This window comes from Bufo bufo, chromosome 1 (genome assembly GCF_905171765.1).
Source record: "Bufo bufo chromosome 1, aBufBuf1.1, whole genome shotgun sequence".
Classification (NCBI taxonomy): domain Eukaryota; kingdom Metazoa; phylum Chordata; class Amphibia; order Anura; family Bufonidae; genus Bufo; species Bufo bufo.
In genome coordinates, this window is record NC_053389.1 from 788,243,146 (window position 1) to 788,259,501 (window position 16,356).

At 43.9% G+C, this 16,356-nt stretch overlaps 6 non-coding genes and 2 pseudogenes across 6 annotated transcripts; 7 read left to right on the top strand and 1 right to left on the bottom strand.

Annotated features, from left to right (window-relative positions):
* Nucleotides 1-3,438: 3,438 nt before the first annotated feature.
* Nucleotides 3,439-3,511, bottom strand: TRNAK-UUU. Its single transcript has one exon. It is a non-coding gene; the product is annotated as a tRNA-Lys (tRNA).
* Nucleotides 3,512-5,503: 1,992 nt separating this feature from the next.
* On the top strand, nucleotides 5,504-5,576 carry TRNAK-UUU. Its single transcript has one exon. It is a non-coding gene; the product is annotated as a tRNA-Lys (tRNA).
* Nucleotides 5,577-8,729: 3,153 nt separating this feature from the next.
* TRNAK-UUU lies at nucleotides 8,730-8,802 on the top strand. Its single transcript has one exon. It is a non-coding gene; the product is annotated as a tRNA-Lys (tRNA).
* Nucleotides 8,803-9,560: 758 nt separating this feature from the next.
* LOC120987407 lies at nucleotides 9,561-9,724 on the top strand (annotated as a pseudogene).
* Nucleotides 9,725-10,273: 549 nt separating this feature from the next.
* Nucleotides 10,274-10,346, top strand: TRNAK-UUU. Its single transcript has one exon. It is a non-coding gene; the product is annotated as a tRNA-Lys (tRNA).
* Nucleotides 10,347-13,763: 3,417 nt separating this feature from the next.
* Nucleotides 13,764-13,836, top strand: TRNAK-UUU. The gene has a single exon. It is a non-coding gene; the product is annotated as a tRNA-Lys (tRNA).
* Nucleotides 13,837-14,598: 762 nt separating this feature from the next.
* LOC120987408 lies at nucleotides 14,599-14,762 on the top strand (annotated as a pseudogene).
* A 554-nt stretch (nucleotides 14,763-15,316) lies between these two features.
* TRNAK-UUU lies at nucleotides 15,317-15,389 on the top strand. Its single transcript has one exon. It is a non-coding gene; the product is annotated as a tRNA-Lys (tRNA).
* Nucleotides 15,390-16,356: the final 967 nt, after the last annotated feature.

Sequence of the window (16,356 nt, forward strand, 5' to 3'; positions counted from 1 at the left end):
ACTGTAGTGCAAAATGGGAGTTGTGGTACATCCAACAAGGAAACACAGTCTAATCTGTACATAGTGCATCTCCTTTCCTAGATTGCAATGTATGGCTTTTGGCAAGAATGGACGTTAAGTTCCTCTTTATACAATATCTTGCTAAAGTCTCTCTCAGTAGAATCTCTGGCTGGTTACTAAATTCTTGGAATAATGCCTGCAAAGCGCATTCGGTCTACAGGTTTGATGATACGAGTCATTCCTCAGGTGTGTAGGGTGTCTTAGTAGTAATCCCTCCACAACAGCAAAGTCGGAATAGCTGAAGTAGCATGTTACCTTGCTGACTGACTGCTCACCCTGCTAGCTTCTCTAATCTCTCCACTTTTTCCCCTTCTCTCTCTCTTGTAGATCTTGTAGCAAGTCACAGAGATCTGTAAGTCTCTGAAGCTGACGCTGGGGCCTGGAGAGAGGAGCACATGGGGGGAAACCTATTAGCTCTCTGTCCCATAAAAGTGGCATTAAAAAGTTGCAAACTACGTATTTGTGACTTTTTAAATGTAACTATTTAAAGGGGGCATGTTAAGGGACAGCCACCACAACAAATTTATCTTCATTTATGCCAGCTCAGCCCTGCTGTAGATTTATGTTTAGACGCACGGACTGCCGGAGCATGTGCCTAATTTATGAAGAGACGTGTGCCTCGTCAATAAATGAGGTGCATCCTCCAGCAGGGCAGTGGATATCAAGACTGGCGCAGAAAGTGTGGGTCTTGATAAATCTACCCCATTATGTCTGCCCCCCTCTCCTTAAACTGACTAGAACACTTTACAGCTGCGGTGGAGCCAGCCCACATCCTAGGGTCCTAAGAGAACTGTGCCAGGATTATTAACCCTAGCCATGCCTGCACCATGCATAGCTATGCTGGGTACAATATATAGCACAAACATGCATAACATTACATAAAGAACAAACCATTTGCAGATACCCCCTGCCCTGGCGTACTGCACACCTATATAGATAGGGTATAACTTGCTACAACCAGGATACCCTCTTTAAGCGTAGCTGCACATGGATTAGCCCCATCGAATGGGGCTAAAGGCGTGGGCAGACCCACAGCAAAAAATGCAAACCACGACAGAAACTTGAGGGTCAGCCTTGGATTTCTGCCGCTGTTTCCTGAATTGTGCAGTAGGACAATGAAATCATGTAAAGTCCATATGATCCACATCACAGATGAAATTATTTGTGGTTTGCGCGTCAGGACCACAGGGATAGATTTACACTTCAAGGCTGCACAGCACAAGTCTTTCAGCCAGACCACTGCCCGACACTTCAGAATTCCCTCACTAACAGTGACCCCTGCTGGCGACATCTGGTAATGTATGGACTAATATAGAATTTCCTCATCCGAACCAACTAAGGGTTCATGGACGTGAGCATGTGTTCCCCGTGCCCGTGCTGCGGACAGTTTGCAGATGCGAACCCATTCCCTTGAATGGGTCCACCATCCGCAAGATACGTTCCGCACCGGAAAAAAGTTGGACATGTTCTATTTTGTTGTGGTGCGGAGATACAGAACATGGGCTTCCAATCCGTGTCTCCGCTCCATATCTTGCGGATTACGGACCCATTCAAGTCAATGCCCATATATTGTCTGTGTTCCTCAAGCTTCTGCTTTTGCACGACAGAACATGGAGGGAGCGTGGGGTGGACACAGGGTCTTTTAAGGGGTAGCAAACTTCCCAATTGCCCAAGACCACTGTTTCCACTTGTTTCCCTGAGGACACAGCTGTATTGCACAGGAATATTTGGAGTTGCGTACAGCACAGTGCACTCCTGTGAACTGCAGCTGGAAATTTGCAGTATAAAATGTGACGACCTACCGATAGAGAGAACTGTATAGCTATACTATTATATTATAACATAGTTCTTTCGGTCTCCTGCTTTACATTTCATCTATATGGAAATATTATTTTGGGTGAATATGCAGTATTATGTGGACACTCTGAAGAAGTAATATTTGGGCACTATATGGCAGTATTATTTGGATACTGTATAGAGGTGTCCTTAGTAATAAGTCAGAACAATTGGACTTGTTGAATTATCTCTTGAAGACTTTTCGCTAGTCATCTGACTGGCTTTCTCAATTAGAATGACTTGTACAAGAAATTTTGAGGATAGGTCATCAATATCAGATTGGCGGGGCTCCGACTCCCTACATTTCCACTAATCAGCTATTTTTAGGAGATGCTGCTCCAGAACAGGCAACGGAACTCCATTTACTGTACAGTGGACGTGCATGGTTGCTGCAGCCCGGCGCCTATTTATAGGGAGTCTGTCAGCAGTTTTGACAATGCTAAACTGTTGACAGCACTAGGTAGGAGCTATGGAGATTAGAACAAACATACTTTTCTGGAGAATTTATCATCAGGAGTAGTGTGAATATGAGGTTTTATTCTGCCGGATTCTACAAGGGCACTCAAGGCATAGCTTTACTGTGAAATTCTCTCTGCATTAAGGGGCTCCTCTGATGATGTCCCAACTAAGCTACATTTTGGGGTTGGTGCCCTGGGAGTCATATACCCTGTAAACTGCACTGTTTACTATGTGGAATTCTCTGTGATTATTGGAGAAATTGCAAAGTATCAGCCTGCGGCCTGAGAGTGCCGTCCATATTGTGCCTAATAATAATAATGCCCCCACAGTACCCCCAGTAGAAATAATGCTCCCTAAAGTGCCCCAAGTAGTAATAAGGCCACTAAAGTCCCCCAGTAGTAAAGAGACACCTCAATAAGGCCCCCATAAAGCCCCAGTAGTAATAAGTCACTTCTATAGTGCTCCCAGTAGTTATAATGCTTTCTATAGTGCCACCAGGGGCGTAGCTATAGGGGGTACAGAGGTAGCAGTCGGGCCCAGGAGCCTGAGGGGGCCCAAAGACCGTTTTGCCGCATAAGAAGACACCGGTATTAGAGAAAGTGCATGCTGGTCAAGTTACACCTCTGGCTGGAGGGAAGGGGTTAGGTCAAGAATTTGGCATGGGGGGGCAGCACAAAGCACTGAGGGAAGGGGAGCCCAAGGTGAACTCTTGCTCCAGGGCCTATAAGCCTTTAGCTATGCCCCTGAGTGCCACAGTTGTTATAATGTAGCCCTTTAGTATCCCCAGTAGTTATAATGCCCCCCTTTCAGGGCCCTGGGTCAAACATCTGTAGATCCAGCCCCAGATGCTTTGGCCTAGCTATGCTCCTGGAATGAGCAGCCTACGCCAGCATCAGCCGATCTGGCCTTTGCCAGAATTGCCAGATGGGCCGTCGAGGCCTGCCTTCCACCATGCTAGAGTGAGAAGCCAAGTATATCACTTACGGGCCAAAAATATGCTTACACCAGGTCGGACCCTCCTGACATCTTGTCTATCTGGTTCTATTCTATTTAATTAACAAACAATGGAAAAAAAACATCTGACGCCCGAACAGGGACTTGAACCCTGGACCCTCAGATTAAAAGTCTGATGCTCTACCGACTGAGCTATCCGGGCTCATAGGAAAACCAATGAAAGTATTTACATAGTGACAAAAGTCCACATTCCAATGACACATTGACCTTTGGTTTACAGCAGAGGTGGATCATCTTGGAGAAGTAGAGAATGAAAGGGAGAGTTTTGAAAGGGATAGTATATTTACACAGTAGTAACAGACTGCATAATGATGACACCGTTCAGTACAAGAGATCAGATATGAACTTACTGTGCAGTGGCTGAGTTTGGGGTGGCCCCATTGCTACACTGGGTCCCCCGGACACCAAAAATATGTTTCTGTTCTCTAGAAGGGATGGTAAGGCATGGTGCACCACAATGGTAAATACCGTATTTTGTGGTTTATAAGACACACCAAGGTTTTAGAGGAGGTAAATCAGAAATAACATTTTAAAAAAATAAATATTTTCATCAGACCCCCAAATTAGACTCCCAATCTTTATCAGACCTCAGATTAGAACCCCATATCAGAACTCAGATCAGGCCCCTATATCAGACCTTAGATAAGATCCCTATATCATACTTCATATCAGACCCCCATCAGACCTCAGATCATCAGAACCCCATGTCAGTCCCCAATATCAGATCTCAGATCAGACGAAAAACAACTAAGGCGGGTACTTTCACACTTACGGCAGAGGATTCTGGCAGGCAGTTCCGTCGCCGGAACTGCCTGCTGGATCCATCAAAACGTGTGCAAACTGATGGCATTTGTCAGACGGATCAGAATCCTGATCCGTATGACAAATGCATTGAAATGCCGGATCCGTCTCTCCGGTGTCATCCGAAAAAAACGGATCCAGCATTTATTATTTTTAAAAATTTTTGCGGTCTGAGCATGCACAGACCGTAATGCCGGATCCGTTTTGCCGAAACACTCTGGGCTGGATCCGGCATTAATGCATTTCAATGGCAAAAAATGCCGGATTCGGCATTCCGGCAAGTGTTCCGGAATTTTGGACGGAGATAAAACCGCAGCATGCTGCAGTATTATCTCCGTCCTGAAAAGTCTAAAATACTGAACTGAAGACATCCTGATGCATCCTGAACGGATTGCTCTCCATTCAAAATGCATTGGGATGAAACGGATCAGTTCTTTTCCGGTATTGAGCCCCTAGGACAGAACTCAATGCCGGAAAAGAAAAACGCAAGTGTGAAAGTGCCCTAAATTAAATTACCACACATCCCATCACTCTTTGTGCTTCCTGCTCTTCTGTGGGCCTGTGTTACACTGAGACCTGATGTCTCACAGCTCCAGGTCATGGTGTGCGCACTACAACCTAATGCTGTACACAGTCAGGACTGTTCAACGCTGTCCCAGAGAGGAGCGGTAAGCACAGCCAGCACCATGAACTTTGTATTCACCACTCCCTGTGCCTACTGCATACCAGTGAGAGCTTCAATAATGGAAGGGCTCACTATTAATCGCGTTATAAGACACACTACCATTCCCCCCCCCCCCCCCCCCACACACACACACTTTTGGTGGGGAAAAAAAGTGTATCTTATAAATCAAAAAATATGTACAATCTACAATCTGTAGTTAACCAGTTTGTTTCTTTACTAGAGGAACTCAAATGCTAAACAATACAGGAAAGACACCAAACTGGCTTCTCCAGTCTCCTCCCGGGCAGAAGAAGTCCCTGCTCTTACTCCATCTATAATTTAAAAGTCCCAGCTCAATGGTTGACTCCATATATATCTCCAGTGTTTGGGAATACCACTGTATAATTTAACTTCTATTCTGTTAATTTATAAATTGTCACTGCTGGGTCTTGAACTCAGAACCTTATGTATTGGAGACAAATGCTGTAGGCAGTAAGCCACAGACTCCATTACTATAAAAAAAAAAGTGGATTTTTTTTCTGACTAAGAACCTCAATATTTTTCCATGAAGCAGGTACTAGTGCACGGTATGGTAAAAGGTGAAGCTATGGAAAAAAAAAAGGAAATGTAGTCGGTCAGAAAGTCATGACTACAATATCTCTGTGTAGAGCCCGGATAGCTCAGTCGGTAGAGCATCAGACTTTTAATCTGAGGGTCCAGGGTTCAAGTCCCTGTTCGGGCGAAACACTTTTGGTCAAGGGAAAAACACATTAAAAGAACCCAACACATTATTGTCATGAAGGTAAGGCTATACTCACTACAGTAAAAAAAGGACATAAAAAAAATATATGAACTGTCTGTTTTGTTTGGCCATTTTGCATCAGTATGTGCTGGACATCTATCCGTTTTTAATGGCTGTTTTTCATCTGTTTTGCATCAGTTTCAATTGGTCGTTAAAAATGGATACATTTCATTGTTTTTGGGACTTTTTCCCCCAGTGTAAATAAAAACTATCAAAAATTCAATAAGTGTATATTTATTGGTTTGCGCAAAAGTTATAGCGTTTACAAACTATGGTACAAAAATGTGAATTTCTGCATTTTGAAGCAGCTCTGACTTTCTGAGCACCTGTCATGTTTCCTGAGGTTCTACAATGCCCAGACAGTAGAAACACCCCACAAATGACCCCATTTCGGAAAGTAGACACTCTAAGGTATTCGCTGATGGGCATAGTGAGTTCATGGAAGTTTTTATTTTTTGTCACAAGTTAGCGGAAAATGATTTTTAATTTTTTTTCTTACAAAGTCTCATATTCCACTAACTTGTGACAAAAAATAACATTTTACATGAACTCACCATACCCCTCACGGAATACCTTGGGGTGTCTTCTTTCTAAAATGGGGTCACTTGTGGGGTATTTATACTGCCCTGGCATTTTAGGGGACCTAAAGCGTGAGAAGTAGTTTGGAATCCAAATGCGTAAAAAATGCCCTGTGAAATCGTAAAGATACTCTTTGGAATTTGGGCCCCTTTGCGCACCTAGGCTGCAAAAAAGTGTCACACATGTGGTATCGCCGTACTCAGGAGAAGTAGGGCAATGTGTTTTGGGGTGTATTTTTACATATACCCATGCTGGGTGAGATAAATATCTCTGTAAAAGACAACTTTTCCCATTTTTTTATACAAAGTTGTCAATTTACAGAGATATTTCTCTCACCCAGCATGGGCATATGTAAAAAGACACCCCAAAACACATTGCCCTACTTCTCCTGAGTACGGCGATACCACATGTGTGACACTTTTTTGCAGCCTAGGTGCACAAAGGGGCCCAAATTCCAATGAGAATCTTTACGATTTCACAGGGCATTTTTTACGCATTTGGATTCCAAACTTCTTCTCACGCTTTAGGGCCCCTAAAATGCCAGGGCAGTATAAATACCCCACAAATGACTCCATTTTGGAAAGAAGACACCCCAAGGTATTCCGTGAGGGGCATGGAGAGTTCCTAGAATATTTATTTTTTTGGCATAAGTTAGCGGAAAATGATTATTTTATTTTTATTTTTTTCTTACAAAGTCTCATATTCCACTAACTTGTGAAAAATTTTTTTTTTTACATGAACTCACCACACCCCTCACGGAATACCTTGGGGTGTCTTCTTTCCAAAATGGGGTCACTTGTTGGGTATTTATACTGCCCTGGCATTTTAGGGGCCCTAAAGCGTGAGAAGAAGTCTGGAATTCAAATGCGTAAAAAATACCCTGTGAAATCGTAAAGATACTCTTTGGAATTTGGGCCCCTTTGCGCACCTAGGCTGCAAAAAAGTGTCACACATGTGGTATCGCCATACTCAGGAGAAGTAGGGCAATGTGTTTTGGGGTGTATTTTTACATATACCCATGCTGGGTGGGATAAATATGTAAATATGTATATGTAAAAAAACACCCCAAAACACATTGCCCTACTTCTCCTGAGTACGGCGATACCACATGTGTGACACTTTTTTGCAGCCTACGGACGTCTGAATGGAGCCTTACAAAGGAGTGATCAATGAAAGGGGGGTGATCAGGGAGTCTAATATGGGGTGATCAGGGGTTACTAAGGGGTTAATAAGTGACAGGGGGGGTGTAGTGTAGTGGTGTTTGGTGCTACTTACAGAGCTGCCTGTGTACTCTGGTGGTTTGAGCCAAGCAAAAGGGACCACCAGAGGACCAGGTAGCAGGTATATTAGACGCTGTTAACAAAACAGCGTCTAATATACCTTTTTGGGGTTAAAAAAATCGCATCTACAGCCTGCCAGTGAATGATCGCCGCTGGCAGGCTGTAGATTCACTCGTTTACCTCCCAATCCTGTGAACGCGCGCTCCTGTGTGCGCGCGTTCACAGGAAATCTCGCGTCTCGCGAGATGACGCGCCGATGCGTCCAGGAGGAATAACCCGGCCGCCTGCAGGACGCATCCCTGCGTTAGGCGGTCGGGAGGTGGTTAATATCACCTTGTTTGCCATGTTTTAACTTTTGGCTCTTTAGTAAATAACTCCTAAAAACCAAAAAATCGTCACAGGTCTGTGCTATAAGCATAAGCAATGCGCCGCACAGACCTGTGAGTTACAAGAAGAAGGAGCGCCCGGCGGCCACAGCGCATGTAAGTATATTGCTGCAGAGTAACTGACCATGGCAGACAGGACTTCAGTAGCGTCCTGGCTGCCATGGTAACCGATAGGAGCCCCAGCATTACACTGCTGGGACTCCGATCGTAACTGCGGCTGCCACCAATGATGGGGGGGGGTCCGCACAGCCCACCAATGATTTTAATGGGGGGGAAGGGGGGGAAGGGTGCACTGCCCACCAATGATTTTAATACCGGGGAGGGCGCACTGGGGACTGATGGAGATGGTACTGGGGCTGGGGCTGGTGAGAGGCACTGGGGGCTGATGGAGATGGTACTGGGGGCTGGTGAGAGGCACTGGGGGCTGATAGAGGAGCTCAATGCATTGTGGGTAGTGAGGGCAGGCTGGATTAGCCTCAGGGCTGTGGGCAGTGGCAGCCATCTTAACAGAATAGTGAAATTGCAGTTTTATGCACACTGGTTGCTAAGAGCTGAATCTTCGGAAATATGGGGTAAGTAAGTCGAATAGTTAGTGATTCTGGAATATCATGGTAATAGTAACTACATATATAAAAATTGAAATTAGGGTCCAAATGTGACAGTTATCCTTTAACACTGACAAATGTAAGTTTATGCACATGGGAAGGAATAATGCAAGTCACCTGTACATACTAAATGTATGTGAAAATTCTAGAAAGCAGATACTAGTGCACAGTATGGTTAAAGGTGGAGCTATTAAAAGAAACACAGTCGGTCAGAAAGTCATAACTTCAATAACTCCACAGAGAGCCCGGATAGCTCAGTCGGTAGAGCATCAGACTTTTAATCTGAGGGTCCAGGGTTCAAGTCCCTGTTCGGGCGTTAGCTTTTAGGATAAGAAATCAAACATGTAAAAAAAAAAAACACTCCAACACGTTATTCCCATGAAAGTTAGGTATATGAGGCAAAGGATCAAAAGTGATGAGAAAAATGAAGACTGCAAAAGTGACTAGGAAACAAAGTTGCATCGACCCACTCGGAGAACACCACAAAAGCTCATTTAGGAGCTAAATACTTGACCATTTTTCTTATTGGAAGATTTACAAAGAACCGATTACATCTTACAGATGATATGTCCTATGTGTACAATGATAAAAATGGAGATTAATGTTTTAGATAGATAGAGGGTGGTGGGCCCAACCTGACTTAGGCAGTGGTGTCGCTAGAAGTAGGTACCACTGGCTCCCCAGGGAACGGCGACATTTAACTGTATCCATATCTACACTTTTTAGGGGCCGTTATGTATGTGGCGCTATTACTGTCAGGGGCACTATTTCCTTGTCATAATTAGTTTTGGGCACACGATATGTGGCACTACCCACCGTGTGGTTCTAGTAATTTCAGGAAGACTATCTAGGGAAACTACTGACACAGAGCTAAAGTGGACAAAAGAGTCAGTATTTTATGTCAATCTTCAGCTCCCTATAGCCCGGGGCAACAACCCACCCACAATGTATGCATAAAATATTAGCATATCCATTCCCACAATTCCCAGCTCTGCATTTACTGACTGCTGGGTGTCTCCACAGGTTTAATCACTACACTGCTTTAGCTCTTCTATGTCTCACTAGTAGAATCTCAGCTTTGCGCAGTGGTAGTAGCATAGCCCATGAGGTTTATCCGAGGCGTGATTATTGCTAGTTGAAAACTTTACCCAATACCCCGCCATGATGACTTGAAATACAGTCAGCATTGGCAATTTTTGATGTGGGTTATGGGTTATGCTGTGAAAACTAGAGAACCTGCTTGTTAAAGGGACACTAAACCCTAAAAAAACATAAATAACACATTCAATCCACAGTGCACCTACATCTATGTCTACAAGGTGCTCCTATAAGCAGTTTCTCTGTCCCCACTCCTCTCCAGCTACAGAATGGTCAGCTGCATGATAGAGACACTCTGCACAGGAGATAAGCAGGGCCAGCACACCAAAATACAGGAGTCCCTGCTCTTACTCCATCTATAATTTAAAAGTCCCAGCTCAATTGTTGACTCCATATATATCTCCAGTGTTTGGGAATACCACTGTATATTTAACTTCTATTCTGTTAATTTATAAATTGTCACTGCTGGGTCTTGAACTCAGAACCTTATGTATTGGAGACAAATGCTGTAGGCAGTAAGCCACAGACTCCATTACTATTAATAAAAAGTGGATTTTTTTTCTGACTAAGAACCTCAATATTTTTCCATGAAGCAGGTACTAGTGCACGGTATGGTAAAAGGTGAAGCTATGGAAAAAAATGGAAATGTAGTCGGTCAGAAAGTCATGACTACAATATCTCTGTGTAGAGCCCGGATAGCTCAGTCGGTAGAGCATCAGACTTTTAATCTGAGGGTCCAGGGTTCAAGTCCCTGTTTGGGCGAAACACTTTTGGTCAAGGGAAAAACACATTAAAAGAACCCAACACATTATTGTCATGAAGGTAAGGCTATACTCACTACAGTAAAAAAAAGGACCTAAAAAATATATATGAACTGTCTGTTTTGTTTGGCCATTTTGCATCAGTATGTGCTGGACATCTATCCGTTTTTAATGGCTGTTTTTCATCTGTTTTGCATCAGTTTCAATTGGTCGTTAAAAATGGATACATTTCATAGTTTTTGGGACTTTTTCCCCCAGTGTAAATAAAAACTATCTAAAATTCAATAAGTGTATATTTATTGGTTTGCGCAAAAGTTATAGCGTTTACAAACTATGGTACAAAAATGTGAATTTCCGCATTTTGAAGCAGTTCTGACTTTCTGAGCACCTGTCATGTTTCCTGAGGTTCTACAATGCCCAGACAGTAGAAACACCCCACAAATGACCCCATTTCGGAAAGTAGACACTCTAAGGTATCCGCTGATGGGCATAGTGAGTTCATGGAAGTTTTTATTTTTTGTCACAAGTTAGCGGAAAATGATTTTTAATTTTTTTTCTTACAAAGTCTCATATTCCACTAACTTGTGACAAAAAATAACATTTTACATGAACTCACCATACCCCTCACGGAATACCTTGGGGTGTCTTCTTTCCAAAATGGGGTCACTTGTGGGGTATTTATACTGCCCTGGCATTTTAGGGGACCTAAAGCGTGAGAAGTAGTTTGGAATCCAAATGCGTAAAAAATGCCCTGTGAAATCGTAAAGATACTCTTTGGAATTTGGGCCCCTTTGCGCACCTAGGCTGCAAAAAAGTGTCACACATGTGGTATTGCCGTACTCAGGAGAAGTAGGGCAATGTGTTTTGGGGTGTATTTTTACATATACCCATGCTGGGTGAGATAAATATCTCTGTAAAAGACAACTTTTCCCATTTTTTTATACAAAGTTGTCAATTTACAGAGATATTTCTCTCACCCATGGGTATATGTAAAAAGACACCCCAAAACACATTGCCCTACTTCTCCTGAGTACGGCGATACCACATGTGTGACACTTTTTTGCAGCCTAGGTGCGCAAAGGGGCCCAAATTCCAATGAGAATCTTTACGATTTCACAGGGCATTTTTTACGCATTTGGATTCCAAACTTCTTCTCACGCTTTAGGGCCCCTAAAATGCCAGGGCAGTATAAATACCCCACAAATGACCCCATTTTGGAAAGAAGACACCCCAAGGTATTCCGTGAGGGGCATGGAGAGTTCCTAGAATATTTAGTTTTTTGGCATAAGTTAGCGGAAAATGATTACTTTATTTTTATTTTTTTCTTACAAAGTCTCATATTCCACTAACTTGTGAAAAAAATAAAATTTTACATGAACTCACCATACCCCTCACGGAATACCTTGGGGTGTCTTCTTTCCAAAATGGGGTCACTTGTTGGGTATTTATACTGCCCTGGCATTTTAGGGGCCCTAAAGCGTGAGAAGAAGTCTGGAATTCAAATGCGTAAAAAATACCCTGTGAAATCGTAAAGATACTCTTTGGAATTTGGGCCCCTTTGCACACCTAGGCTGCAAAAAAGTGTCACACATGTGGTATCGCCGTACTCAGGAGAAGTAGGGCAATGTGTTTTGGGGTGTATTTTTACATATACCCATGCTGGGTGAGATAAATATGTAAATATGTATATGTAAAAAAACACCCCAAAACACATTGCCCTACTTCTCCTGAGTACGGCGATACCACATGTGTGACACTTTTTTGCAGCCTACGGACGTCTGAATGGAGCCTTACAAAGGAGTGATCAATGACAGGGGGGTGATCAGGGAGTCTAATATGGGGTGATCAGGGGTTACTAAGGGGTTAATAAGTGACAGGGGGGTGTAGTGTAGTGGTGTTTGGTGCTACTTACAGAGCTGCCTGTGTCCTCTGGTGGTCGAGCCAAGCAAAAGGGACCACCAGAGGACCAGGTAGCAGGTATATTAGACGCTGTTAACAAAACAGCGTCTAATATACCTTTTTGTGGTTAAAAAAATCGCATCTACAGCCTGCCAGTGAATGATCGCCGCTGGCAGGCTGTAGATTCACTCGTTTACCTCCCGATCCTGTGAACGCGCGCTCCTGTGTGCGCGCGTTCACAGGAAATCTCGCGTCTCGCGAGATGACGCGCCGATGCGTCCAGGAGGAATAACCCGGCCGCCTGCAGGACGCATCCCTGCGTTAGGCGGTCGGGAGGTGGTTAATATCACCTTGTTTGCCATGTTTTAACTTTTGGCTCTTTAGTAAATAACTCCTAAAAACCAAAAAATTGTCACAGGTCTGTGCTATAAGCATAAGCAATGCGCCGCACAGACCTGTGAGTTACAAGAAGAAGGAGCGCCCGGCGGCCACAGCGCATGTAAGTATATTGCTGCAGAGTAACTGACCATGGCAGACAGGACTTCAGTAGCGTCCTGGCTGCCATGGTAACCGATCGGAGCCCCAGCATTACACTGCTGGGACTCCGATCGGAACTGCGGCTGCCACCAATGATTTTAATACCGGGGAAGGGGGGGAAGGGTGCACTGCCCACCAATGATTTTAATACCGGGGAGGGCGCACTGGGGACTGATGGAGATGGGGATGGGGCTGGGGCTAGGGCTGGTGAGAGGCACTGGGGGCTGATGGAGAGGGTACTGGGGGCTGGTGAGAGGCACTGGGGGCTGATGGAAAGAGTACTGGAGGCTGATGGAGAGGGTACTGGGGGCTGGTGAGAGGCACTGGGGGCTGGTGAGAGGCACTGGGGGCTGATGGAGAGGCACTGGAGGCTGATGGAGAGGCACTGGGGGCTGCAAAGGCAAAAGGCAATGAAAGGCAAAAGATAACAGTACACATAAATAAGACACATGAATTAACGCTCCACAATCCAACCACTTCCTAAAGTGTATGTGATAGAAGGAGGAGGAGGGCGTGTTTAAGTGTGGAGAGCAACCATTGGTTGAGGTGCAGAAGCTAGTGCACGAGGAGCTCAATGCATTGTGGGTAGTGAGGGCAGGCGGGATTAGCCTCAGGGCTGTGGGCAGTGGCAGCCATCTTAACAGAATAGTGAAATTGCAGTTTTATGCACACTGGTTGCTAAGAGCTGAATCTTCTGAAATATGGGGTAAGTAAGTCGAATAGTTAGTGATTCTGAAATATCATGGTAATAGTAACTACATATATGAAAATTTTAATTAGGGTCTAAATGTGACAGTTATCCTTTAACACTGACAAATGTAAGGTTATGCACATGGGAAGGAATAATGCAAGTCACCTGTACATACTAAATGTATGCGAAAATTCTAGAAAGCAGATACTAGTGCACAGTATGGTTAAAGGTGGAGCTATTAAAAGAAACACAGTCGGTCATAAAGTCATAACTTCAATAACTCCACAGAGAGCCCGGATAGCTCAGTCGGTAGAGCATCAGACTTTTAATCTGAGGGTCCAGGGTTCAAGTCCCTGTTCGGGCGTTAGCTTTTAGGATAAGAAATCAAACATTTACGAAAAAAAAAAACTCGAACACGTTATTGCCATGAAAGTTAGGTATATGAGGCAAAGGATCAAAAGTGATGAGAAAAATGAAGACTGCAAAAGTGACTAGGAAACTAAGTTGCATCGACCCACTCGGAGAACACCACAAAAGCTCATTTAGGAGCTAAATACTTGCCCCTTTGACCATTTTTCTTATGGGAAGATTTACAAAGAACCGATTACAACTTACAGATGATATGTCCTATGTGTACAATGATAATAATGGAGATTAATGTTTTAGATAGAGGGTGGTGGGCCCAACCTGACTTAGGCAGTGGTGTCGCTAGACGTAGGTACCACTGGCTCCCCAGGGAACGGCGACATTTAACTGTATCCATATCTACACTTTTTAGGGGCCGTTATGTATGTGGCGCTATTTCTGTCAGGGGCACTATTTCCTTGTCATAATTAGTTTTGGGCACACGATATGTGGCACTACCCACCGTGTGGTTCTAGTAATTTCAGGAAGGCTATCTAGGGAAACTACTGACACAGAGCTAAAGTGGACAAAAGAGTCAGTATTTTATGTCAATCTTCAGCTCCCTATAGCCCGGGGCAACAGCCCACCCACAATGTATGCATAAAATATTAGCATATCCATTCCCACAATTCCCAGCTCTGCATTTACTGACTGCTGGGTGTCTCCACAGGTTTAATCACTACACTGCTTTAGCTCTTCTATGTCTCACTAGTAGAATCTCAGCTTTGCGCAGTGGTAGTAGCATAGCCCATGAGGTTTATCCGAGGCGTGATTATTGCTAGTTGAAAACTTTACCCAATACCCCGCCATGATGACTTGAAATACAGTCAGCATTGGCAATTTTTGATGTGGGTTATGGGTTATGCTGTGAAAACTAGAGAACCTGCTTGTTAAAGGGACACTAAACCCTAAAAAACCATAAATAACACATTCAATCCACAGTGCACCTACATCTATGTCTACAAGGTGCTCCTATAAGCAGTTTCTCTGTCCCCACTCCTCTCCAGCTACAGAATGGTCAGCTGCATGATAGAGACACTCTGCACAGGAGATAAGCAGGGCCAGCACACCAAAATACAGGAGTCCCTGCTCTTACTCCATCTATAATTTAAAAGTCCCAGCTCAATTGTTGACTCCATATATATCTCCAGTGTTTGGGAATACCACTGTATATTTAACTTCTGTTCTGTTAATTTATAAATTGTCACTGCTGGGTCTTGAACTCAGAACCTTATGTATTGGAGACAAATGCTGTAGGCAGTAAGCCACAGACTCCATTACTATTTTAAAAAAAAAAAGTGGATTTTTTTTCTGACTAAGAACCTCAATATTTTTCCATGAAGCAGGTACTAGTGCACGGTATGGTAAAAGGTGAAGCTATGGGGAAAAAAGGAAATGTAGTCGGTCAGAAAGTCATGACTACAATATCTCTGTGTAGAGCCCGGATAGCTCAGTCGGTAGAGCATCAGACTTTTAATCTGAGGGTCCAGGGTTCAAGTCCCTGTTCGGGCGAAACACTTTTGGTCAAGGGAAAAACACATTAAAAGAACCCAACACATTATTGTCATGAAGGTAAGGCTATACTCACTACAGTAAAAAAATATATAAACTGTCTGTTTTGTATGGCCATTTTGCATCAGTATGTGCTGGACATCTATCCGTTTTTAATGGCTGTTTTTCATCTGTTTTGCATCAGTTTCAATTGGTCGTTAAAAATGGATACATTTCATAGTTTTTGGGACTTTTCCCCCCAGTGTAAATAATATTCCCCATACTGTCCCCCATTGTAAATAATGTTCTCCATAGTGTCCCCCATTTATAATGTATTCCTATACATAATTTACTGGGATCTACAGATAAATCTTTCTTTATATACCAGTGGATTGTATGCGTGTTTTTAAGAGGATAAAAGTGGAAGTATGTATTTTTTTTAATTATTTTTTTTAATTTTTATAATGACACAAAATAAGCAACAATTAGCAGCGGGTCCTGAACCTGGGACTTTCTATATTTCAGCCAAGCGTTAAGCCACAGAGGACAATGCTACTAAGGCCGAATGCACACGGCCATGCTTTACGGCCGAGAGCGGTCCGTGGTATGCCGGGCTGGATTCCTGTTCAGAGCAGGAGCGCACGGCGTCATAGCCATCAATGACGCCGTGCGCTCCTGCTCTGAACAGGAATCCAGCCCGGCATACCACGGACCGCTCTCGGCCGCAGAACACGGCCGTGTGCATTCGGCCTAACAAAAAGATTTCCTTTGACTAAAAACCTTAAAGGGGTTCTGCACTTTGTTTTAACTAAAGATCTATCCTCTGGATAGATCATCAGCTTCTGATCGGCGGGGGTCCGACACCCGGGACCCCCACCGATCAGCTGTTTGAGGAGGCAGCGGCGCTCCAGCAGCGCCGCGGCCTTCTCACTGTTTTAGCGCCGGCCCAGTGACGTCACAACTTGTATGAACTAGCATGAACTAGCAT